At 34.9% G+C, this 25,518-nt stretch overlaps 1 non-coding gene across 1 annotated transcript; it reads right to left on the reverse strand.

The window, feature by feature from the left end:
• Positions 1-22,190: 22,190 nt before the first annotated feature.
• Positions 22,191-22,334, reverse strand: LOC136336694 (small nucleolar RNA SNORA48). Its single transcript, XR_010731525.1, has one exon. It is a non-coding gene; the product is annotated as a small nucleolar RNA SNORA48 (small nucleolar RNA).
• Between the last annotated feature and the right edge of the window lie 3,184 nt (positions 22,335-25,518).

The following is a 25,518-nucleotide window of genomic DNA, read 5'->3' on the forward strand; positions in this document are numbered from 1 at the left end:
TTGTGGCCCAACATATGGTCAATTCTTGAGAATGATCCATGTACACTGGAGAAAAATGTATACTGTGTCACTGCGATGAAATGTCCTGTAGATGTCTATCATATCCAGGTGTTCTAGTATTTTGTTTAAGGCCAATATATCTTTATTGATTCTCTGATTGGATGACTGATCTAGAGCCGTCAGCGGCATATTGAGGTCTGACTGTACTTTTGTCAGTTTTTGTTTTAAGGTCAACAAGTAGCTGTCTTATATATTTTGGTGCTACCTTGGTTTGGTGCATATATATTAAGAATTGTTATGTCTTCTTGATTCAGCGTCCCCTTAATCATTATTAAATGACCATTTTTGCCTTTGAGTACTTTTTCTGTCTTGTAGTCAGCATTATCAGATATGAGTATTGCTACACCTGCTTTTTTTTGGATGTTATTTGCTTGGAGTATTGTTTTCCAGCCTTTCACTTTGAATTTGTTTTTATCCTTGTTGCTTAGATGAGTTTCTTGTAGGCAGCTTACAGTTGGATTTTCTTTTTTAATCCATTCTGCTACTCTGTGCCTTTTTATTGGTGAGTTTAATCCATTTACATTTAGTGTAATTTTTGACACTTGTGAGTTCCCTATTGCCATTTTATACATTGCATTCTGTTAGTTTTGTGTCTTGTTTGATTCTTCTTTTTCGTTTTTCTATCTTTTGTTTTTGTTTGGTTGTATTCCATACATCTTTCCTCTGTTGCTATCTTTTTTTAATCATGTGCTTTTGTGGTGGTGTTTTCAATGGTAGTTACCATTCACTAATGAAAAGGGTTCCTACCTTGTTCATTGTAGTGCACTATCTTGTGAGTATTTTTGCACTCCATTGTCCTTTGCTACTGTTAATCTCCATCCTCTCCCCCCCTTTTCTTTATTGTCATAGTTTAAATTTGGTTTTATTGTGTTCTTGGTGGAGCTTTTACTTGTGGTTTTGTTTTGTTTTGTTCTTTGTATCTGGTTGGAAAACTCCCTTTAGTAATTCCTGGAACGGGGGTTTTCTGATGATAAATTCCCTAATCTTTTCTGTATCTGTGAATGTTTTTATTTCTCCTTCGTATTTGAAGGATAGCTTTGATGGGTATAGTACTCATGGCTGAAAGTTTCTCTCTTTCAGGAATTTGAAAATTGGGGTCCTTTCTCTTCTAGCTTGTAGAGTTTCTGTTGAGAAATCTGATGATAATCTAATGGGCCTTCCTTTATATGGTGTATTCTTCTTTTCCCTGGCTGCCTTGAGAATTTTTTCTTTGTCGTTCGTTTGTGCCAATTTCATTATGGTGTGCCTTGGAGTAGGTTTGTTGGGGTTAAGAAAACTCAGAGTTCTGTTTGCTTCTTGTGAATTGAGTTTTTCATCTCTGTTTGATTTGTTTTTATAGTTTCAATTTCCTTGGTAATATATTCTTTGTGTTCATTGAGTTGTTTTCTGAGTTCCCTAATTTGCCTTTCTGTGTTTTCTTGTATATCTCTGAGTATTTTTAGGATTTCTATTTTAAATTCTCTGTCATTTAGCTCCTAGGTTTCCAATATATTAAATTTTTTTCTATATAGATTTTTCCTCATCTATCTGTGCTACCTCTCTGTCTTTTGTATCCATGATATTCAATTTCATTTTCTTTAATGGCATCTGAGGGTGGTTTTGTTGATAGTATTAATGAGAATTAATAAAGAATAAAAAGTTAAAAAATAAAAAAGAATAAAACAATTATTATTTCCCCCCCTTTTTTTTGTTCCTCCCCTCTCCCCTCCTTCTTTAGAATATCTTGTGGTGAACTGTGAATTATATTTTGCTAAACAGAACAAAAACTACCTATAACGGAGGGCCTGAGTTGGGGAGAAGTGAGAAAGAGGCAAAAAAAGGGGGTATGGACCCACAAAATGCAAAAAAGGAAAAAATTTGGGTCAAGAATAAATGATTTGCTTTTAGGTGATGGTTGACTAAGAGATATGATGAGAGGAATAAGAGTGAAACAGGAGAAAGGGAAAAAAATTTAAAAATTACTATTGTATTTAGTTGAGCAAGAACTAGATAAAATGGAGAGCCAGGGTTGGGAGCACTGTTAGTGAGTTAAAAAAGCAAAGTAAAAAAACCCAAAAGCACCACAAAGAAAAATTTGAGTCCCAGATAAAATAATTTGTTCATGATTGAGGATTGAATGAGAGGAAAAGTAAAGGAGAAAAGAAGAAACTAATATAGAGGGAGAAAAAAAGAAAGAGGAAAACACAAAAAGAAGGAAAAAGAAGAAAAGGAGAGAGAGAGAGTTAAGGGTTTTGGAGTGCAACCCTCATAGAGATAAAGGAAGAAGAAACAATAGAAAATGGGAGATGTAACACTTATGGGTAGTGTAGTTCAAGGAGAGGAGAGAGTAAGACCGGCAGAGAATTAAAAGACCAAATTGGAAGAGGAAGAAAATAATGAAGACAAGAAGATAAGAGAAACAAACAAACAAATATAATAAAATGGGATAGGTTATAAAGTCTGTGGATTATTCTTAATTTTGAGAGGTTATCTTCTTGCTTTTTCTTTTCTCTCCCTCTTTTTGGTCGGTGACTCTGTACCCCAGGTTCTGCATCTGTGGCACACTTAGGTAGAGGTTTGCAGTTGATAAGTCTCTATGGCAATGTCATATATTGGGCTTCAGTCTCATTGGCAGTCAAGGCTCATTAGCATTTGCAGGCTTCGCCAATGAGAGAGTCCGTATTCCCGGAGCCTTTCTCCTAGTCTTTCCTTCCTGAATTAGTAGCCTGATGATCCAGCTATGGGGTTGCTGTTGCTTCTGCCTGGGGAGTAAGAGGCTCAGAGAGCTGGCAAATCCCCACTCTATTCCCACTCAATGCAGGGCTCTGTGTAAGGCTTAATCAGTCAGAGCCCCTAGCTAATCAGGCAGGGCTTCGGCCCACACAAAGACCTCTGACTCTGACCCTCTGTCCGGGAACTCGGGCACCCACTCCCGGGGGAATCTCTCACCCTCTATCTGTGCTCACCGACCAGGAGATCAGGCCGTCAGTCTCTCACTCTGAGTGAGGCGCCCCGCCTGCATGGAAAAGTACGAGCATAGAATATTTTGCTCCCACTCATTCCCCGCATGCTGCTTTTCAGGGTGCAGGGGCAACCTCAAGATTCCAGTTTTGGCCCCCACAAAGGCCTCTGACCCTGCCCCTCTGTCCGGTAACATAGGCGCCCACTCCCAGGGTTCTAGGAGGAATCTGTTGCCCACTATCTGCACAAGCCGACCAGGAGATCGGGGTGGATGGCTGTCCCAAGTGCCTTTCTTTGTCTGGATTTGGCACGAGCATTAGCTTGAGTTGACTGGGTTGCCACAAGCACAGTTTTTCCTTGACTTGGATGTCCATGCCACATCCTGGTTCAGACGTTTGTGCTGCAGTCTGGTTCTATTCACACCCTATGCCCGCCTTAGTTCCTATACTCTCAGTCCCAGTGAAAGCAGCCCTTATTTAGGTTAGTAAGGAAGGCAGAGTGTTTCTTCCTCCTTATTTCCTTTGGGGTTGATTATATATTTAGTCAATTTTTCGCTCGATCATACCTTCGCGTTTAGTGTGGAACTTCTGGAGGCTCCAAGGATAGATTTTTCTGTCTCTGGTTGAAGATCTTGTTGAATTTGGGGGGAGATTTATCGTTATCACTCCTTATGGTGCCATTTCTCTGACGTCACTCTGTACTACATTTTTCTTTCCTAACAATGATGCTTTTTCTCCAGAGAAATAAAACTTGGCATTTTAAGTTAGAGGGAATACTGCTCTTATGAAATAACACTTTAGCCAAAATATAATTAATTTTATTTTCTTTTAATTGACCTTAGAATCCATATATATCATTATAACATTTAATAAAAATAAATGCATATTATAAGCCTACTATGTGCCAGGTATTTTGCTAGTTACTGTGATAAGAAGAAAAAATAAGACTAAGGATCTGCTCCACAGAGCTTAACTTAAGGATCTGCTCCTTAATCCATAAAGGAGATTAGATATAAGAATAAAACATTTCAACAGAGGAAGAATGAAATATCCTGTGGGAAGCCCCACAGTGAGAGACATAAATAGTGATTGGAAATTATCCTGAAAATTTTAAAGAAGATTAATCAGTTGAGCTCTGTTTTAAAGCTTAAAAATATTTCCAAAAGGAGAGAACATGAGGATGTAAAGAGGAGCAGTTCTGGTGCTGAGGTTACAAGGTCAGCGACAGGACATGAAGAGCAAGCTCAGCCCGCTGCGCTCTCCCTCCTCCAGGGTATACCCTGTCCTAAGTGGAACAGGGGGAAGTAAGCCATCAACAGAAAATTGGTGATAAACAGCATAGAGTTCTGAATGCTAGCCAAGGAGTTTTGACTTCCTTGCTGTTTTAGAAAATTTATGTCAGTGTATGGAATAAATTGAGGATGAGAGAAAATAATGGCAGAGAGACCAGTAAGAAAGCCATTGCAATGGTCAATGTAGGGGCAATGAGCATCTGAGTACTTATAATGTCTTTGTAAAATTAAAGAGAGAAATATGTGAAGAAATATTTAGTATGTGTTCTTCAAAATCATCTATAAGACTACATAAAATAGACTAGCAAATTTCCTTTCAATAAAAAGATTATTATTTGAATAAATGACTGTACATTTTAGAGAACCCTTATGAGTAAATAGTTTGCATTTACTACGGCAAGAGTAGAGAAACAGGAAAGAGCAGACTTTGGGAATAGAAACAAGCTTAAGCAAAAGGGTAGTTATTACACACACACACACACACACACACACTCAAATTGTAATGGAGTTTATCCAAGAACAAAGAGCGCCCTGCAATGAAGCAAAAACTACACTGTAGGAGGGCCTATGCATTTATAGACACGAACTTACATTTTTTCAATAAATACTTTAATTTATATAAGATAGATAAGGAGGCTATGAATTCAACTTACTTTTTAATTTATCAGCCTGTTGAATCAGATTCTGCTTCTTATTTTTGAATGTTAAAATTTCGCCTTTTCAAGGGTTAGATTCCATCAGGAAGCGCAGGAGGAACTCTCGCTTTCTGATTGTTCAATGGGCAAGGACTTTAAAGCTCTATGCTGTTTTTCCTATAAGTCCTCTACGGAAGCTAAAAATATCCAGTCCAACACACAGTCTTTATATTACTTAACAAGAACTTTATTCTCTGATTCAGGCAATAATACAAGTAGATCATTCACAACTCTGTATCACATAGATGCAACTACCATTGCATCATTCTTTGATCTTAAGTTCTAAAATCTAAAAAGATATTTACTATTTTTTAACCCTATCATATCAGTTTAGTAATCTCAACCTTCTATTTCCTTGAGAGTTTCTGACTTTCACTATTTCCAGGTAATATTTACTCTAGAAGTCTGTATTATATATATTATATAATTTATATATATATGAATCTATTCTAGCTAACTAAACATAAAGGAACTTATTGTACAGTATCAAGTGGCTTAGAGAATTTTTTAAATGACCGATGAGACAGAATAAGCCTGAGTTAGTAGGAGTGAGACAAAGCAACATCAAAGAAGCAGGCCTCCAACTGCTACTCTGGGCATGGTCAGGAAGCTGCCTGTCAGATTGGGAAGCTGCCAGTACCATATCCTCTGCTGCAATGCATATTTCCATTGCATGATTTAGCTTATATATGAGTGTTCAATAATATGATAAGATGATTGTGTAAAAATTGCATTGGTTTATAAATTTGTTCCCAGTTTACTCATCTTGTATACCAAATAACATCTGAAGACAAAGTACTCTAATACAATCTATGCAGCAAGCACCAATAGGTGGCCTCTCCTCCTGAACATAATACCATTTACTTCCCTGTATCCCCCCCCCCCCAATGCCCATCTTTCTCCAAGGTTCAGTTTGCCAGGTACTCTTTGAAGGTTTCATGTGTAACTTTTGCCTATCTTTGTATATGTTACCCTTCCCTCAATAACATAGCATAATACAAGGACTGAGGAACACATATGTCACTTTATATAAGAAAATTCTATGTAACAGCCTCTGTTAGAAAATGCATTATTAAAATGGATATCACTGCACCTACCATTCTATTCATGTTTGCATGACATGCTTCTGAATACTTGAACCTAAATCATACCCAGAGCATGAGGAGCAAGACAGCTGATCTCAAGTAAGTCCTGCTTTTTCTAGTTTTTGCATACAGGAAAGAAGTGGGAATAGTTGTCGAGTCAACCAATCTAAAATATCTATCAAAGGAGAGGCTTGGCAGCTGAAACCAGAGAATTGTAGTAAAAGTCTTAAAAAGAGAATTCTCCAAAACACCCATTAAATTCTTTACAATAAAAAGAGCAAGAAATTTAGTGTTTTCCTCACAAAAGAATCAGATGCCATATATACATCTAGCAAATAAGAAAGCAAATGGGGCAAGAAAGAGAAAAAAAATGTCCAGTATAAATATCTCCTTTATTGCTGACTTACAAGTCTAAAGTAGGCTTCGCCTTGAAAGGAGGAAGATTTGAATCACATGAAAGTTTAAGTTTCTCATTTTATTATCTCAGGATGACAAAAAAATAATATGGGCTATGTCTGATACTTTAACCAAAGAGGTTTGTATATATGGAAATCACAGGACCTGAAGTGAGAAAAAATATCATTTGTTTTTGCTGGACTCTTACTATGTATACTCAGTCAACAAACCTCTTACCTTTCTCAGATGATACTTATCTTAGATGATAGACTGTTTTGCAATTCTTTACTTTTCTGTGATATAATCCTACAACTTTGGCCACGGCAGAAGTTCACCATGAGTAAAGTATACTTACCTTCATTTTCATATGGGACTTGAACATGCGATTTCTTTGACCGTCAGGATGTTAGTGGAAAATGGTTGTGGAGTTCTTATCTTTTTTAACCTTAATGATTCATCCTGAGAAGAAAATGCCCTCCGCAAAGTCACTTTCTTTCAAATTGAATCAGCTGAATAGACCATGTGCACTGTGCTGGACATAGAAGTTTGAGCACCATGAGGAGCCCAACCTAAACTCAATCTGCAGTCTAAGGTTGGGAGGCTGGTGCCTAGTTCCTGGAGTGCAGCTTACACCAGCCACAATGCAGTTACTCCATGACTTGTGAGTAGAAAAATTAATGTAACAAAATTTAAATTGTTGTTGGCCCTGGACGGTTGGGTCAGTGGTAGAGCGTCGGCCTGGCATGCAGAAGTCCCGGGTTCGATTCCCGGCCAGGGCACACAGGAGAAGCACCCATCTGCTTCTCCACCCCTCCCCCTCTCCTTCCTCTCTGTCTCTCTCTTCCCCTCCCGCAGCCAAGGCTCCACTGGAGCAAAGATGGCCTGGGCGCTGGGGATGGCTCCTTGGCCTCTGCCCCAGGCGCTAGAGTGGCTCTGGTCGCAACAGAGAGACCCCCCGGAGGGGCAAAGCATCGCCCCTGGTGGGCGTGCCGGGTGGATCCCAGTCGGGCGCATGCGGGAGTCTGTCTGACTGTCTCTCCCCGTTTCCGGCTTCAGAAAAATACAGAAAGAAATAAATTTTTTAAAAAAATTAAACTGTTGAATTTACAAATATTTGTTATACAGCATTAATTTATTGACTGACATGCAACTATATTTCCATTATATAACTTTATTCCAAACTATAATACATTGTTATGATTCATATAACTTAGCCAAATTAACATAACATAGTTTGTGTGAGGAGTGATTGAAAAATGTTAAAACCATTGGAAGAAAATAATTAGAAATTTTCATTTTTCATAACTAAAATAAAATGTGAAGTAAGATTTTAGCACACTTGACAACACATTTTCTAACCTTGCACAAATCTTTCTTCCCTTTGAACAGTATTTCTCTTTTTTTTTAGTTTAAAGGCTTAATGAAAATGTTACCTAAATTAACAATGGTATGTTTAGAGGGGGTTTCATTGTTTGCTGGGATAAATATTATAAAAAATAGCTTTTAAATAGGACTCATTCATTACATCAATCATCAGAAATATTTATGAAATAAAAAGTGTGCAAATTTTATGTATGAACTAAATTCTATATGTTATTTCATTTGATCCTTATTACAATGCTGAGAAACTACTATTTTAATAATTATTCCCCTTTCACAGGTAAGAAGATAGGTTACGTTCTTTGCTAAAAATGTTTGTAAAGTATTTTATTATCTAAATAAAGTGCTTTTAATTTGTTTAATAAATATAATTGAAACTATTTCAAAGTTTTAGAATAATATTACTGAAAGCATTTTCCTCACATTTTAAAACCAGCTCTTTTAGCCACTTTCCTAAACATCAGTATTCTACCTGTGGCAAGGTGATAATGGGTAAAATGCAACCTAAAATTTCTATTGAGCAATTCCTTAGAAAAATCTTTCAAAGTAAGAATGTAAAATAAGTACGTGCTGCTAACATTTTTACTTTTCTCAATGCAAGCCAAACCAAGCTATCTATAGGGAAAAAATATTAAACTTAGAAGTTCATAAGCAAGTTGTAATACATAACAGGCAAATGGCTCCACATGCTAAGAGCAAAGTAACAGCAAAGTGACAGGGCAAGTTCTGTAGGACCATTGAATGCAGTGTGTGTGATTGAGAATAGAGAGGCCCTTTGCCTTTAAAATGTGACTACAACCCTGTCATGCTCCAATACTCCACATGGCAGCAGAATGATTGGAGCCAATATTAACTCAGACAGTTCTGAGGAGTCTCTATTTAACAGCATCTGTATGACTAGCACAAACCTAATATTGTAGAACAGGACAGATAGTGAAACAACACATAATATTTTGGTCATGGGGCACTGCTACATAAAAGCATTGGTGTTCTTCATTTGTAGGCTGCCAGCAATGGTTTATTAGATTAAAACAAAAGGGCTCAAGTAAAAACTACACAACCCACAACTGGAATAATCCTTCCTTATACTCTACTCGGGTATGTTAGTGTGAAGTATCCACCCATATGTTAAAAGCCCATATCAATTTCCTTGTAAGATAGTACATCACAGCACTTAGGATCAAAGATTTGGGTAACGTAGTTCTTGATGTGATTCTCAATTCAGTTACTTAGTACTGATCAGACCTAAAGCAAATGTAAAGTTCTTCGATTGTAAAAGGAAAAAATAATTGGACATTCCTCATATAGTGTTTTGAGATATATCAGCTAATATATGTTAAGCTCTTAACACAGTAACTCAGGCAAGGTAAATACTTGAATACATTTTGCCATATTTTATTATCAGCATGATCATTAATCCATTTTCTTAGACTTTTCCTCAGTATTTGAAATTGTTCTCATTTGGATTTTAAACCACTTAATTAAAAGACCATATATCTAATGTGGTTAGGAAAAATGTGAGATGAACAGAAACGATGACCAGAAGTGAGACTTGAATAAAGTAGGAGGGTTCTTGGAAGAGCCAGCAAGGTTTTGCTGTGTTCAGAGAACTGAGCTGATATAGTAGCTCAACAAGTCCAGAAGTCAATCAGCACAATACTCTCATTAAAATCCAATAAAACATAGCTTATTCTTGATGCCAGAGATAGAAGGAAACCACCATTACTACATTTATGTAGATCAGCATTTCTGAACTCCACAACAAATATTTCTAAAGTTCCTCTGACTGACTAAAAAGACATTTGTGGAAAATATATAAAATCACACATTAGAATAATTCAAAAGTCATACATTATTGATGTAAAATAATGTACATTAATTGTATAACAAAAAAAAGAAAGAAAACATAATTTTTAATAAAATAATTGGCTACAGTAATAAACCCAATGAAGTAGTTAGATTCTTGCACCATCTTATAGTAAATTTGGATTTAAGAGAAGGAATTTAATATAATAAATTCAGGAAAATGGGGGAACAGGGACATGCATGGATACTAAAATAAAAACTGATATTAGGCTAACTAATAGTTGTTAATTTTTAGTAGGACAACTAGTAACAATGATAACTAAGACTATAAACCAGTGATATCCAATCTGGTAAGCACTGTCCCTGATGGCTCTGGAACACCTGAAATACAGTCAGTGCCACTATCGAATCAAATTTTTAATGTTATTTAATTCTAATACATTAGGTCAATATCAAAAACTAAATTGTTGTAAAATATCTCAATAATGTTTACATTGATTGATTAATGGTTGAAATGATAATTGGGAGGTATAATATGTTAAATATAATATATAATTAAAATTATTTTCCCCTGCTTCTTTTACTTTATGTAACATGGCTACTAAAGGTATTTAAATTATATATGTATGTGGCTCACATTTATGGTTTGCATTGCATTTTTATAGTAAACTTTGAGGATGACAGCAAGTTAAAAATGATCAACAATAAGAATGCTTACCAACTGGTTTCAATATATAATTATTATGACAAAGATAGCATCATTTCAATATGTAATTTCAGTGATACCTTGGTTTCCATCAATAATCTGTCCAAAAACAATTGGCAAAATCCAAAACTGAAGAAAACCAAGGTAATTATTTCCATATGAATCAATATAAATCCAATTAATTTGTTCTAGACACTCCAAAATACAGAGAATTATTCTCTATAATTCTCCAAATTATAGAGAATAAATGTATTTAATACTAAAAACAATAAGAAATTAATATAAAATGAATATAAAAGACTAATGTAAAGAATAAGTGAGTATTTGACATGGCATTTACCGTTCTGAAGACTCTTCTTGGCGTATGGAAGATGGTGAGGAGGCGAGAGAGGTGCAGCTACTATATACACAGTAATCACTTACATGTAATTGTAGTACTAGCACTCACAATCCATAAAGAAAGCACAAAAAACACTGGAAAACAATAGGATTGTTTGGCTAGACACAAGGGGTGATGCTTACACAATGAGAAACAACGCCACACTGAACAGGAGAACACGTGGGTTGCCCTTTGTTTTTGCAAAATTAGCAGCGATGTCACATGGACACACTGACAAAATCCAAGGCACCGATGAAAACCAAGACAAATTTTTTGTGGAAAAAATCAGCGAAAACTGAAACCAACAATAACCAAAGTCAACGAAAACCAAGGCATTACTGTATTTCAACCTACACTTATTACTGCATTACAAATATTAAATTAAAATTTTTTAATTTTGAAGCAATCTTTCTTAATGAAATTCCCTGAGAACCCTGAATTTTATATATGTCATTAAAATCATTCAAAGTATTTACGTTGAAAGGAATCTCATCTTTCCTCTGCTACACATTCATACTGCTGTTGGTGTTTTTGTCAGAATAGTACTACAGCCCTGATAGCCATTTTGATCAAATATGTTGTTAGAAATCGAGAGTGATTTGCTTCTTTCCAAAGAAGTACATGTATGTTTTTACAGCATCCAAAACTTTTATAATTAGATTAAAGTGTGCTTTGGCTCAACATTGATTTTCAGTTCAATTAAATTTTTCTGAAATATTTAGGCTCACATGTTCTTTATCTGTTTCAAATGGATTAGTTATCCAACACAGTTGTGTAAATTAAACCAAAGTTTTTAATGAACTAATCAACTTCTTTTTAGTAGTCATTCAAATAAAAGCAATCTATTTTTATTGCTCTAACTTCTGCAAAGATAAAAATTATAAAAATATTTGGTGCAAAAAGTAGTTTTAAATAATACCTCTTTGTTGAAAAATTCTATAATAATTCTGTTCACTATGAGACTGGTCTTCATATCTAGCATTTTTAAAGGCTCCCATTTAACTGCAAACATAAAAATACATCTGCCAAGATGTGTCATTTTTTTAACATTTGAATTGTGATGCTTAATTTTTCATGTAATTAATCAAATTTTTAAATTTTTTAATATAAAATGTTTCAAGTGGACACTGAAAATTCACCTTACTTCCAATTTCAAACTCTTTGTGTTACCATTACATAGTTTCCTCTTAATTTAATTAGAAACATCAGATACAACATGTATTGAATTTGAAGTACTTTTTCAACATACCTGATGTCAGTAATATAGTGCATTCTGAAAGCAGCTAGAGCTATTAATGTGAGCTCTAAACCTACTATGTAGAGCCATCATAGCTGCTATAGAAGCAGTGATGTTTGGAAAGTGATTATGTTTCACATGAGATATTTTTAAGGGCTCTGAATTGCCGATCTCTATGAATCCATTCTCAGTAATTTGAAAGTAATATTTCCTTCATGATGGTTAAAATCTTTATGAAACTTGCATATATGTGAGCATTAATGTTTCTTTTTCAAATAAGATACTATCATCTATTAAATAAAAATGTGGTTGCCTGCAGTTCATTTCAAAGCTGATCCTCAACATTTTTCACAATCTCATCAAGCTTTCTTGATACAATATCAACACAAGAATATTTTTTCATTAGAATTTTTAAATGAAAACCTTTGAAATGGCTAGAAAAATTAATTTTCTTTAATAATTTTGGTTTAACATATCTTGTAGTATATTGTGCTATTCTGTAAGAAATAATGAAAACTTTATTCCTTGGGTTAGGATATATTTGAAACAGGTGATAGTAATACAGTTTTCAAAATTATCCTATAAAGTTCAGAAACACAGTATATCCTTGCTAATATAATTAGTGTGTTTCTTTGTAAAAACTTGCTCTAAAATTTTCTAGTCTGTTTTATTTAAAAATGTGATGGCAGATTAGAAATTGTTCAATTGATGAACAAAGTATAAAACCCAATATTAAATAACCAACTGAATACCATTATATTTTCTTTATATTTGATTTTTTTTTTGTTTTTTACCAAAGGCCATCCTTTATTACAATATTAGTTTATGGTAATTCCATGGATATTAATTTCAGGAGAAAGTTTCCAGCTTAAAGAGCTCAGATCCTCATGCAATATAACAAATACAATATTGAAATGTGCAGAAGCTCCTTTTGAGCAAGGGATAATACTAGAAAACTCGTGAACTTGATGACACCAATGTGCTTGTCTTACAAAAACGCTGCCAAATCAATTTCTTAGTTCTGTCGTTATTAAGAATGGCCACCCTGACACTGAGCAAGGGTGAGAATGTTTCTACACCAAATGAGGAAGCCTAGCTTTTCAGAGTCCAAATTGATGGTGGTTACCGGTCCTTGAAACTTCAAATTCTGTTGTACTGCACGCAGCACGGTGGACCATCCTCTGGAGAAATAGCCTATTCCCAGGGTAAGCTACTGCTGCTGCTGCTACTGTTGAACACCATTGTTCAGCACTCAAAACCTCATGGCAGGCCAATGCGCTTCCCTCCAGCACTCGGCTCTTGTCATCCCTTTATTCATCCTTTTATTCAGGGTGGGATGCTGCTCCCCTCTGTCATCCAGATCTTTCAGATATTCTCACTCTCAATGGGATGCCTAGGGTAAAAGGTCCCAACCTTTGAGGAACTCAGGCTTGGGGCCGGTGAAGGGATGAGGGAGGAGGGTGGGTCTCAGTAACAGCTATAGTGAAAAACTATATTTGATATTTTAAATAAAAATTTTAAAAGTATATTTATACCTATATAGGTAATTTTCATAAATGTAATAATTATAAATACAAACTGGCACAAATATTTTAAATTGGTAATTCATAGATCACAAGCAACATTGTTGATTATAAAGTAATTTTCCAAAATGGAGAGTGACTTTTGACAAAATTTGAACAAAAAGAAGTAGACAATGTCCCTCTGATTTATAGATGAATTCCAAAAAAATGTGCTGAATATTATAATGAAGAAAAACATTTTTATATACATAATAATTAAGTTAGTTTTTAGGCTGAGATAATTTTAAATGGCAATGAGGGACATTCAAAATCTGTTCTACAATTGAGAACCTCTTTATGATTATTATGCAGGAATTTTCTATGCTTTACATGTGGCTAGTATTCTTGCTCTGCACCTAGTAATGCAGCAGTAACTCCTAATATTTTAACAATCAGAGAAATGCCTCCAATAAATTTCCAAGATGACCTGGGGTGGGGGGTGCTTCAGTCCCCAAGGAGTGCACTGATTAAGATAGAAAACAGTGACTGCAGCTATCCATGTAAAAAGTATTGCAGATCATGCCTTGTTGGCCTCTCATCTGATATGCAGTGTCCTTTTATATTAAATGAGTAATTTTGCTATAGCTCAATCCCTTTCAAAAGAGCAGGTATTATTAAAACTTTGGCCTTTGAAAGAGACTTTTAGGTTTGTCACAGAAAGGTGATGTTGGGGAAATTTTTAGCAAGTCCATGAGAATGAATTGTTTTTCTTACATTTATTACATGAAATCTCTGTAATGCCAGCTTCATATTTTTATAACACATATATAAAGATATGTCCTCTTTACATATCTATAATACAGGGGCTATAATTTTTAACAAACATTACAGTGACCATTAGGTATTTTAGCATGAAAAAATCAGTAGTGCCTTTCTCTATGACACACATATGAAATCATTGACTTGTGTCTGCAGCCAATATTTGTGTCTTTGCTCCAAGTGGAGGTAGAAAAACTAACATTTAATATGTACCTAATGTTGGCAGCATAATAAAAGTGTTATTTGATTCTTACAACAATCTGAAAAAACTATTTAAAATTTTTAAAAAAACAAATATTAAAAAATCGAGTGACTTTGACCAAGGCATAATGAAAGTCAAGCTTAGTTAAACCTTTCTGCACTCCACTATCCTGTCTTCATCTTAGTTTGATGGAAGTACTTCAAACTTTTCCTTTTAAAAGATCATCTTATTACTTATAACAATACTAGAACTCCTTTTTCCAGACTATCAAAATGGTTCAATGCACCAACGATAATTATTATTGTTATTATTATTTAATGTTCTGTCCCCTTTACATTTTATTACTCTACTCAAGTTGTCCCCTGTTGAAATACCCTGTTTATTATGTGCTCTTTAATATATATATATAGCAGTGAGGTTATGAAATAAGTGACGTGCACATACTCCTTCTGAAAGATATTTGATATAGATTAATAACATAGATTTTAAAAACAAATGAGCCGAAATTCTGTGTTTTACATTTACATGGGAATAGTAATTTTATTTAAAGAAGAAAATTTAAAAGTCATACTCTGATGCAAGAATTTTAAGGATCTTGATGGTTTCATAATTAGAACTAGGGGCAATCCCGTTTATTTCAGAAATGGGATTTTTCTCAGAGCTATCAGGGTGAACTAAATTTCTTTACTTCTTTTTTGACTCTTGCTCCTTACTCTTTTATTCCCCTGAGATTCTGTCTATAGTCACAATTCTTTTGAACACCCACAAAGCATCTCTGCATTCCCAACAGCCTCAGTGAAAAGCAGCTTTGATGATGAAGTAATTTGGGAAGCTATTGGTCATGATCTCCCTGTGTCTGCTCAGGCTTTTCCCCTCTTGAAGTCATGTTTCTTCACAATTTTAAAAACAGTTTCAGTGCAACCAGATCCTTCATTAGCCCTTGACATAAACTTAGGTTTTTAAATACTTGCTCCTGTGAAGAGTTTATATATATTAATATAATTTGCTTACGCTTTTACTTTGCTAATTGGTCCAGTCAGTGTTTCTTCCACAGCTTCTTTACCAATCACCTTCCCTTACATTTCCCACCACTGAGTAATTTCTAGCGTTGGAGAATAATAAGCAAATCTTTCTCCAGATTCTGCTGTCTGTTTCCTAGTACATAAAGCACTCCACATGATATTCCTTAGCAAAATCCTTATCCTTCAAAACTATAGACCTAGATCCATTGGTGGAGAAAAAACAAGAAGATAAAATATTCCTGGCTTGGGCATGTTGTGGTGAATACCTGTTGTCTCCAAGAGTTTAAGAGTGTCTTCAAGACAGCTAATTATCTTCATTATCATTTTCTCTGGCTTCTCATTTTTCCTCTCCTCCGCAAACTCAACACTTCACCACTCTTTCAAACCCACGGTGGAAATAAAGGCTTCTAATGTCAAGGAGGAAAAACCGCATAAAATAGTCTTCATTTTTAATATTGATACACTTTAACTGTCTTTTTGTGTATGTAAATATCATGAGGCCAGATATCACTTTTTTTTATTCTTTATATTCATAAAGTTCTTTCACTCACTGGATACTTCATAAATGTTTCATTTTTATTTAAAAATTACTTTGTAGAACAAATCCTGGTAAAACTTAAAAATATTATTTTCTACCTTAAAAACAAATAAACCCTTATAAATTGGATGCTGTATGTATAGTTTGGTTTATTTGATGCTGACAGTGATGAAAGAAGGTGAGATAGAACTTATTGGAAATAAGGAAATATCCATGATTTTTAGAGCTAAGAGGAGAAGCTAATTGAAAGGGGAGTGGATATTGTCTATTTTGAACATAATGAAAAGCAATTAAATTAGTTGAAAATGTTAAAAGTAAAAGTTAAAAGTAAGAAGAAAATCAGGCCCTGGCCAGTTGGATAGACCATCGGTCCAGTGTATGGATGTCCTGGGTCCAATCCTCAGTCAGGGCACACAGGAGAAGCTACCATCTGCTTTTCTTCCCCTCCTTCTTCTCCTTTTCTCGCTCTTTCTCTCCTGCAGCCAGTGGCTTCATTGGTTCAAGCCAGTGGCTTGATGCTAAAAAGAACTTGGTACTGGAGCATCAGCCCAGATGGGATTGCCAGGTGGATCCCAGTAGGGGTGCATGCGGGAGTCTGTTTCACTATGTCCCCTTCTCTCACTTAAAAAAAAAAGAAGGCCCTGGCCAGTTGGCTCAGTGGTAGAGTGTCAGCCCGGAGTATGGGTATCCCAGATTTGATTCCCATTCAGAGCACACAGAAGCACCCATCTGTTTCTCCACCCCTCCCCCTCTCACTTCACTCTCTCTTTTCTCCTGAGCAGCCAAGGCTCAATTGGAGCAAGTTGGCCCCAGGTGCTGAGGTTGGCTCCATGGCCTCTGCCTCAGGCACTAAGAAGAGCTCAGTTGCTGAGAAATAGAGCAGCATCCCAGATAGGCAGAGTATCACCCCCTAGTGGGCTTGTCAGGTGGATCCTAGTTGGGATGCATGCAGGAATCTGTCTCTTTCCCTCCCCTCCTCTCAATGAATATATATATATATATATATATATATATATATATATACACACACACACACATATACACACACACACACACACATATATATTCAATAAAAAAGAAGAAAATCATCAGATTACTGACTATATCAATTACCTTATTTGATATTTATATCAAATTAATAGAAACAAGATGTCTCATGCATTTAACAGGTATAGCAGAAAGCAAGTATAACATTCTGAAAATAAGCTCATATTTATAATTAAAATATAGTGTAAGGGAACTAAAAACAAGAATCCAGTAAATAACAAGTCAGTTATATGTATTCTACAGATTTAAAAAACTCTTAAAAGAAAATATCTTTAATATTAATTCACTTCACATTTGAAAACATGTACATGGGACACTTGTTTTTTTATAATTAAAAACAATGGCTGAGATCAGTTTTAAAATATTTTATACTGCAAAGCAAAGGACTTCTCATAAAAAAGGGAAATGAAAGAAAACAAACATTCCAGGGCAGGTAATTTTCAGTACATCTTTTACTAAACCATTCCAATCCTTGCCTTCACTTCCTGCAGTTTTTACTGACTCACGGAACAAGGAAACCACACATCTGCCCTATTAAGGTAAAACTCAGTACAATGACTCCTGAAAAGTAATGTGTCTGAGTAACCAGACAAATACAATATATTCAAAATATCTAAGCTCCCTAAAAATAACACAATAGAAGAAGATTTAATGTAACTAGATATAAAAATAAAGATCTAAATGTAATATGACAACCACATACACGCACATTGAAATGAAAGAATCACATTGTATCCTAGAACATTAACAAAAATTAAGCTATAAGTTATTTAGATCATTTAAATTATTTATTTTATATGTGACTAAATTATACATATTTTAAAGTACTATAGGACAATCTTGTCATTAAAATTTTTAAAAATTTAAATGTGTATATGATCAGAGTGAAAACAGATGTGCATGAACTTGCAGTATTAATGCCATTGGAAATAACCCGATGTCCAAGACAGGCAAGTCCAAGACAGGATGGTCTCTGAGTGGCTGTGGAGCACAGTGCCCTAAGGGTCCGTTTGAACATACACCCTCAGAGAAAATTAAATGTGCTAAGACACTGAGATTCTGAAGCTATTATTATGACTCAGATACCCAATAGGAGAAGAATTTGGACGTGTGTGTGGACATGTACCACTTCAGAAGATCTCCAACCAGAAGATCCTGGCCTCTCCTCTCAAAATACATCCCTTGCACAAAAGAGGAGGGCTTACTGAAATCATTGATGCTTACAAAGAATTAGGGTTAGACCCAATGTTAGCGTTTAGATTACATCTTGGTTTGAGGTTCTCAGTACTTGATAGGCCCTGTGGAAGCAACGGCTTAAAAGTTACATCCTTCTCTGAGCCTGTCGATGACTTAGACTAATTAAGGAAAGTGTAGCTGAGCAATTAGAGAATACACTTTGGAGTCAAGGAAATCTGAATTAAAATAATTCTTTCATCATTTTTTGGCTGTGTAAATATAAACCAGTCATTAAATGTTTGCAGCCTCACTTTGTCTGGAAAATGAGGATAACAAATGTGTCCCCTAGAGCTGCTACTGGGGTTAAATGAACAACAATAAGAAAGGATTAGGCATAGCATATGGTGTATAATAAGAACTAGCAGCTATTATATGCTTATTAAATACTCAGTAAATATCTTATTAACATCATCTTGATTCTTTTATAGTGATATTGTTCCAGAGCTCATAGTTTATATGTTGTGAAGAATCATTGTTTTACTCCTACCTTTATCTATTTTCTTCTCCTCAAAGGTCTGAACGAATGGTCACAACATTAATTTTTTATGTAATTCTTTTCTATGCTTTTAACCAGATTATAACATATTTGTAATTAGTTAATTTGATCAAAGTTTTTCACAAAAATTAATCATTATTTAGTATTTTCTTTCTTTTTTTGGAAAAACTTAGTCTCACAGAGGGTAACATATATAATGCATAAAATACTACCTAGCTCATAGTAGGACTTGAAAAGGGTAGCTTTATAATTACTGTAACAAATCAATGTTTTACTTAACATATAATTTTAACACATTACTGAGTAAAATGGACAAAAATCCTCTTTCACCATTTAGCATGACTTCAAAATCTCTAGCTAAAGAATAACCCTCTGGATGTAGGGAAAGATAAGGACCAAGCCAAGCAAGATGCTTCTTTTTTATTTATTTATTTATTTATTTTTGATATATTTCTGAAATGAGAAGTGAGGAGGCAGCAAGACAGACTCCCACACGTGTCCAGTGGGGATCCACCCGGCAGGCCCAGGGATCCACCTGGCAAGCCCACTGGGGAGCGATGCTCCATTGCAACCAAAGCCATTCTAGCACCTGAAGTGGAGGCCATGGAGCCATCCTCAGCACCCGGGCCAACTTGCTCCAGTGGAGCCTTGGATGCAGGAGAGGAAGAGAGAGACAGAGAGAGGAAGGAGAGGGAGAAGAGTGGAGAAGCAGATGAGCATCTCTCCTGCATGCCCTGGCTGGGAATCAAACCCAGTACTTCCACACACCCGGCAGACGCTCTACCGCTAAGCCAACCAGCCAGGGCTGCGCAAGATGCTTTTTGAGAAATGAGAGGTATCTAAAAAATATCTATTTGGTGCATTTATATTCTGTAAGCATTTTTAGGTTTTTCCTAACAAACTCACGGCTTCCCATTTAGCTAATTGTAAGTCCTTCTCTGCTGGAGACCTGCTTACAAAAAAATGAAAGACTCGACTTAACTTTGCCCTACTCCCACACTAGTCCCATTTATTACCAAATTTTCAATAATCTATGTCATGTAAGTTCCATGTAACAAACTAGTGTCTTTTTGTTCCCTACGAAGCCATTTAAATTCCTAAACATTATTCTCAACAATCTGATTTCACTTCCACAAAACACTTCTCATAGTTCAAATAGGATCCCTGAGAGGGAGAATTATGAAAGTCTCCATTTTTTGCTTTTTTATTTTTCCTTTTCACTATCAAAGTGTGGAAATTCTAGCTGGCAGTGTGTTGTCTCTTAAAAATCCACTCCATATTGGAGGAGTTTAATGTCAAAAGATTTTGTCGATAGTATCCGGCACCACCCTGGTCTGTGTAGGGGGTTTGTGGTGAGAGGGAGCCCCCAAACATTCTGGGAGAGTAATCACGTCTACATTGTCTGCGGTGAGCAGCCTGTGCTCCATGTGCTCCCGAACTCCACGCTCAGCAGTTGGCTGCCATTTTAAGAAGGGCCTTGATTGCAAGTGGCCTTAGCAGCAGGGTAGCTCTGTAAATACATTTCTCTGTTTTTACTCTATTGTTTTTATCTTCTAGTTTCTCAACCTGTTTTTTGTTTGTTTGTTTGTTTGTTTGCTTTTTCTCCTAGGAATAAAAAATATCCATATTACTTTCTATTTCTTTGGGAATTTAAATCATCTGTTTATAAATCACCAGAAATGGTTTTACTTTTCAAGTCTTGTTAAACCCATGTTGTATTTTGGTTAACCCTCTTTGTCCTGAGTCGTTTCTCTTCTCTTTTACTACGTTTAGACATCACAAAGCTCCCCAAATCTCCCTCAATGTTTTCATGAGGCGGGTGTAGAAAACGCTTAAGAATGTAGCAGTGCAACTAGGTCAGAGAGAAGCTCCCTGGAGGAAGTAGGAAATGTATCTATCATTTTCATACGCTTATTACCAGAAACCCATCTGAAATCTTATTAGTGCCAAGTTTGGGGACTTTTTATTTCCTTTTCACTTTGGCAAAACACTTATTTACATACTGACTTGTTTCATGGGATTTGAGGAAAAAATAATAAATGGGCATTCAATGGAAGACTTAAACTGTACTTTAAAATGTATTCTTATGAAAATTCTTCTTTTGTTGCATTAACAACTTAGAAATGATCATTGTGTATTGAAATAATCGCTAAAAGACATATGGCTTCTTAATCAGCGTTGTTGACTGCTAGCAAGATTATAGAGTCATTGGACTTGCAGATGCGGGTTTAGACTTACGGTGGCTTAGTGTAATGTATGAAAATCGTTGATGGGGTTTTTTGATCCAAGAAAATTCAACTCTGATTTTACATGCATAGATAGTACTGATCTGCATGACAAAGTGAGATTCATCACCCATTTTTTCTTATTCTTTATTTTTGTAACATTTGCTTCAAATTTTTGTGTGGAATTTTATATTGAATGAAAGAGATACTTAATTTTTTAAATTCTGTATAATTTAAGATAATGATGCTAATGATGTGTAGCTGACATTCTTATAGTATTAATTCTAAACTACCTTTCTCATATGATTTATAGAAATGTGTCTTTCTCCACCAAATACCAACTCCCTATGTTGGTCTGTCACAATGACTAAGATAGTCACAAATAGAAACACTGTTCCTGATTGAAAACATTATCTCCATAAATCAAATTTTCACCTGGATAGGCCCTGGCCTGTTGGCTCAGTTGGTAGAGTGTCGCCCAGCATGTGGAAATACTAGGTTCAATTCCCTGTGAGGGCACACAGGAGAAGCAGCCACCTGATTCTCAGCCCCTCCCTCTTCTCTTTCTCTCTCTCTCTCTTCCCCTCTTGGTTTCAGCTTGATTGGTTTCAGCACAGAGGCCCTGGGCATTGGGGATGGCTTGTGGAGCCTCTGCCTCAGGTGCTAAAAGTAGCTTGGTTATGATCATGGCCCCAGATCAGCAGAGCATCGACCCCAGATGGGTGTTGCCAGGTGGATCCCAGTTGAGGCACATGTGGGAGTCTATCTCCCTTCCTTTCACGTGGAAAAGATGGAAAAAAAATTTTTACCTGGCAAGGTAAATATTAGAAAAAATTAAAAGTATATCTTTTCCTAATAACTTGGTACCAAATAGAAGAGTGTTATACTTTTGGTGTTTTATAGCAACTAATTATCACTGTCAAAAGCTTTCCCAGATAGATATTATTGTTATAGAAGATATAGTAAAGATTATTTCAATAAAACAGTATCACAAATTTATTCTGTGAATAGAAACTGTCAAGCTTAGCACCTCTATATCTTTTGCCTGCTTTACAGATACAACAAACAAGATGAACCTTGAGGTACCCTCTCAGTGGTCTAAATTAAATTGTAATCAAAAAATATTTTTTATGTGTCCTAGGCATGAAACAGCTGTGGCCACTAACACTGGTATCAAGCTAAGATGAACTACGGACTTATGTTTGCTTTGTCCCTGACTGATATATGAACAACATAACCAATCAGGTGCCTCCTTGCCCATTGCTAAGGGCTTAAGAAATACTGGACATTCTGAAAATATGTTTGTTTTAACATGTTTATCATATTTGAATTTCAATTAATACAGCCTGAGATACTTTCTATTTTTTTAGAAAAATAAACCAAGTTTCACAAAGGTTAAGTGACATTTAGAAGTTCAAACACTTAGTCAATGAAAAAGCCAACATTATAATTCAGTTCTTTCTTCTATTCTAGTGCATTTTCTATGAGTCTATTGCAAATGGAAAAAAGTAAAATCCACCCATAATGAGAATATATCAGCTGTGCCTTGAGTGCGATAAACAAAGCAATTGTGTCTATGATAAACAAAGCCTACATTTTCATTATAATCTCTAAGAAAAATATCTTTGTTATGAGACAGTTTTGGCTTGCTGGCATTCTGAATCCTGCAGTACTTTGTTGAAGTGGATCTCAGGAATTCAGTTCATTGCCATTGTTGAGACTAAATATTTGGACACAAATACTGTTTGTTTTAGGGCTACAGTTTGGCAGTCTTGGACCTATCTGGGACTGGTATCAAATCAAGAATGCCATTATGGTAAGTTTGCTCCTAAACTTAGGGAAGGGAACAACAAAAAAAATCTATAAACTCTTATCTGCATATAATCATTCTATTTATTTATATCTAGTGAAATTTCAAACATCAAAATTCAAAATATTTCCTTGTCTCCAGTAGCATAGTCACACAAATCTTGGAGTACTGATTATGTGTTGCTCATCAAACCTTTCTTTTTATGTCTTTTGTCTCTTTAATTGCAATATGAGCATTTTGATACAAGATATATTTTATATCCCTTACCATTCATAGCCCATCAAGACAAAACTTTTACATAGAAGATTTTGAAAGCTTTCCTGATTTAATTTTTTATTATTTGATTTATCGGGTATGATTTAACCCACTCAACATTAAAAAATATTACCGGGTTTAGAAACATTGTTATTTTATTATGTATGTATTGATAAAACTTTTAAATCATATCACCTATATTTTCTCATGATAATTCTCCCCACCTTAACTAAATTCAACTATTTTTTATATTCTTAATTTTAATAATAAAACTACAATATATCATTGTTTTGCTTTGCCAGTACTTTATTCATGTAACAATTCATCAAATCTGATCAGAAATGGACTTTGTTAATTTACCAAAACTTTTACATGTCCTTTCAAAGATTCAGTGTTCACTAATCAAGTTGTTCTTGACTTCTAAAATTATGTTTTAGTGCATGCTTTTATATATTGTATTTATATATTTTCAAATCATATTTATATATTCTTTCACTAAATGGCTCCATGTTTGTCTATAAACCATTTCTTATAATTGTATTTTAGGCACAGCTTTGAACAAATTACACATCATAGGATATATTGAGCAGGAAGGGCCTCTCTTCTGTTATCCTGCTTCTATATTGTTAAACATTAAGATATGTGATCTAGGGCAGCAAAATATTCAGTGATACTTTTGAACCTCCACAAATGTCATGTTCATTTTTTTATTGCCCTTAGATGGTTTTTACCTTTAATTCTTCTGTTAGGTCTGTTACTCAAATTCTATAAATTTGTGAATGTGGTGTTAGGTAGAGTCAAGGTTATTTTTTAAAATGTATGGATACACAGTGTTCTGGCACCATTTGTTGAAAAGAGTTTTTGTTTCCTAATTGACTTGCTTTGGCTGCTGTTTCATTTGAAGATATCTATAGCCATTTTGTTTTGTGTTGTTTTGTTTTACTTCTGTTTCATTGATTTGTGGTTTATTCTTCCACCAATATCATACTATCTTGATTACTACAATTATATATTTAATCTTTTTTAAATAATGTATTATTTTTCAATGACAGTGATGTACAATAGCATATTAGTTTAAGGTATACTACCCAGTAATTAGACATTTATATAACTTCAGCAGTGATCACCCCAATAAATCTAGTACCCATCTAACACCATACATACTTATTACAATATTATTGATTATATTCCCTATGCTATAAATTACATTCCCATGACTATTCTGTAATGACCAATTTGTACTTCTTAATCCCTTCACCTTGTTCACCCATCCTGCCCAACCCTCCACCTATCTGATACCATCAAAATGTTCTCTGTATCTATGAGTCTGTTTCTGTTCTGCTTGTTCACTTATTTTCTTTTAAAGATTCTGCATATAAGTGAAACTATATGGCATTTGTTTTTCCCTGTCTGACTTCTTTCACTCAGCACCATACCCTCCACATCCATTCATGTTGCAAATAGTAAGATTTCTTTTTCTTTCTTTCTTTCTTTCTTTCTTTCTTTCTTTCTTTCTTTCTTTCTTTCTTTCTTTCTTCCTTCCTTCCTTCCTTCCTTCCTTCCTTCCTTCCTTCCTTCCTTCCTTTCATGGCTGAGTCATATTTTATTGTATATATGCACCACTTCTCTGTCCTTTCATTGGTTGACAGATACTTAGGTTACTTCCATATCTTGACTAATGTAAATAGTAATGCAATGTACATATTGAGCATATGTCTTTTTGATTTTTAATGTTTTGGGTTTCTTCTGATAAATACTCAGAGTGGAAGTGCTAGGTCCTTTTGTGTCTTGTTACAGCTTTTGTTTTAAAGTCTATTTGCTCTGCTATAAGTATTATTACACCAGCTTTTTTTGTTGTTTTGATTTTCATAAAATATCTTTTTCTATTCATTTAATTTCAGATCTTTGTGTGTCTTTTGATTTGAAGTGAGATGCTTATGGACAGTACATGTAAGGTTCTTGCTTTGTTTTCACTCAGCAACCATGTGTTTTGATTGGAACATTTATTCCATTTAAATTTAAAGTAATTGTTAATAGCTATGTATTTATTGCCATTTTATTATTCATATTTTTTATATTTTTCTTTTTCTTTTTCTCCTTAATGAACACCTTTTGACATTTCTTATAGTATTGGTTTGGTGATAATAAACTCCTTTATCTTCTTCTTTTAGGAGAAAATTTTTTATCTGTCTTTCCTATCTAAATGATAGCTTTGCTGAGTAGAGTAATCTTGGTTGTAGGTCCTTGCTCTTAATTGTTTTGAATATTTCTTTCCAATTCTTTCTGGTTTGCAAAGTTTCTGTTGAGAAATCAGGTGACAGTTTTATGGAACCTCACTTTGTAGGTAATAACTGCTTTTCTCTTGATGCTTTTAAGAGTCTCTCTTTGTCT

Source organism: Saccopteryx bilineata, chromosome 4 (assembly GCF_036850765.1).
Source record: "Saccopteryx bilineata isolate mSacBil1 chromosome 4, mSacBil1_pri_phased_curated, whole genome shotgun sequence".
Taxonomy (NCBI): Eukaryota; Metazoa; Chordata; class Mammalia; order Chiroptera; family Emballonuridae; genus Saccopteryx; species Saccopteryx bilineata.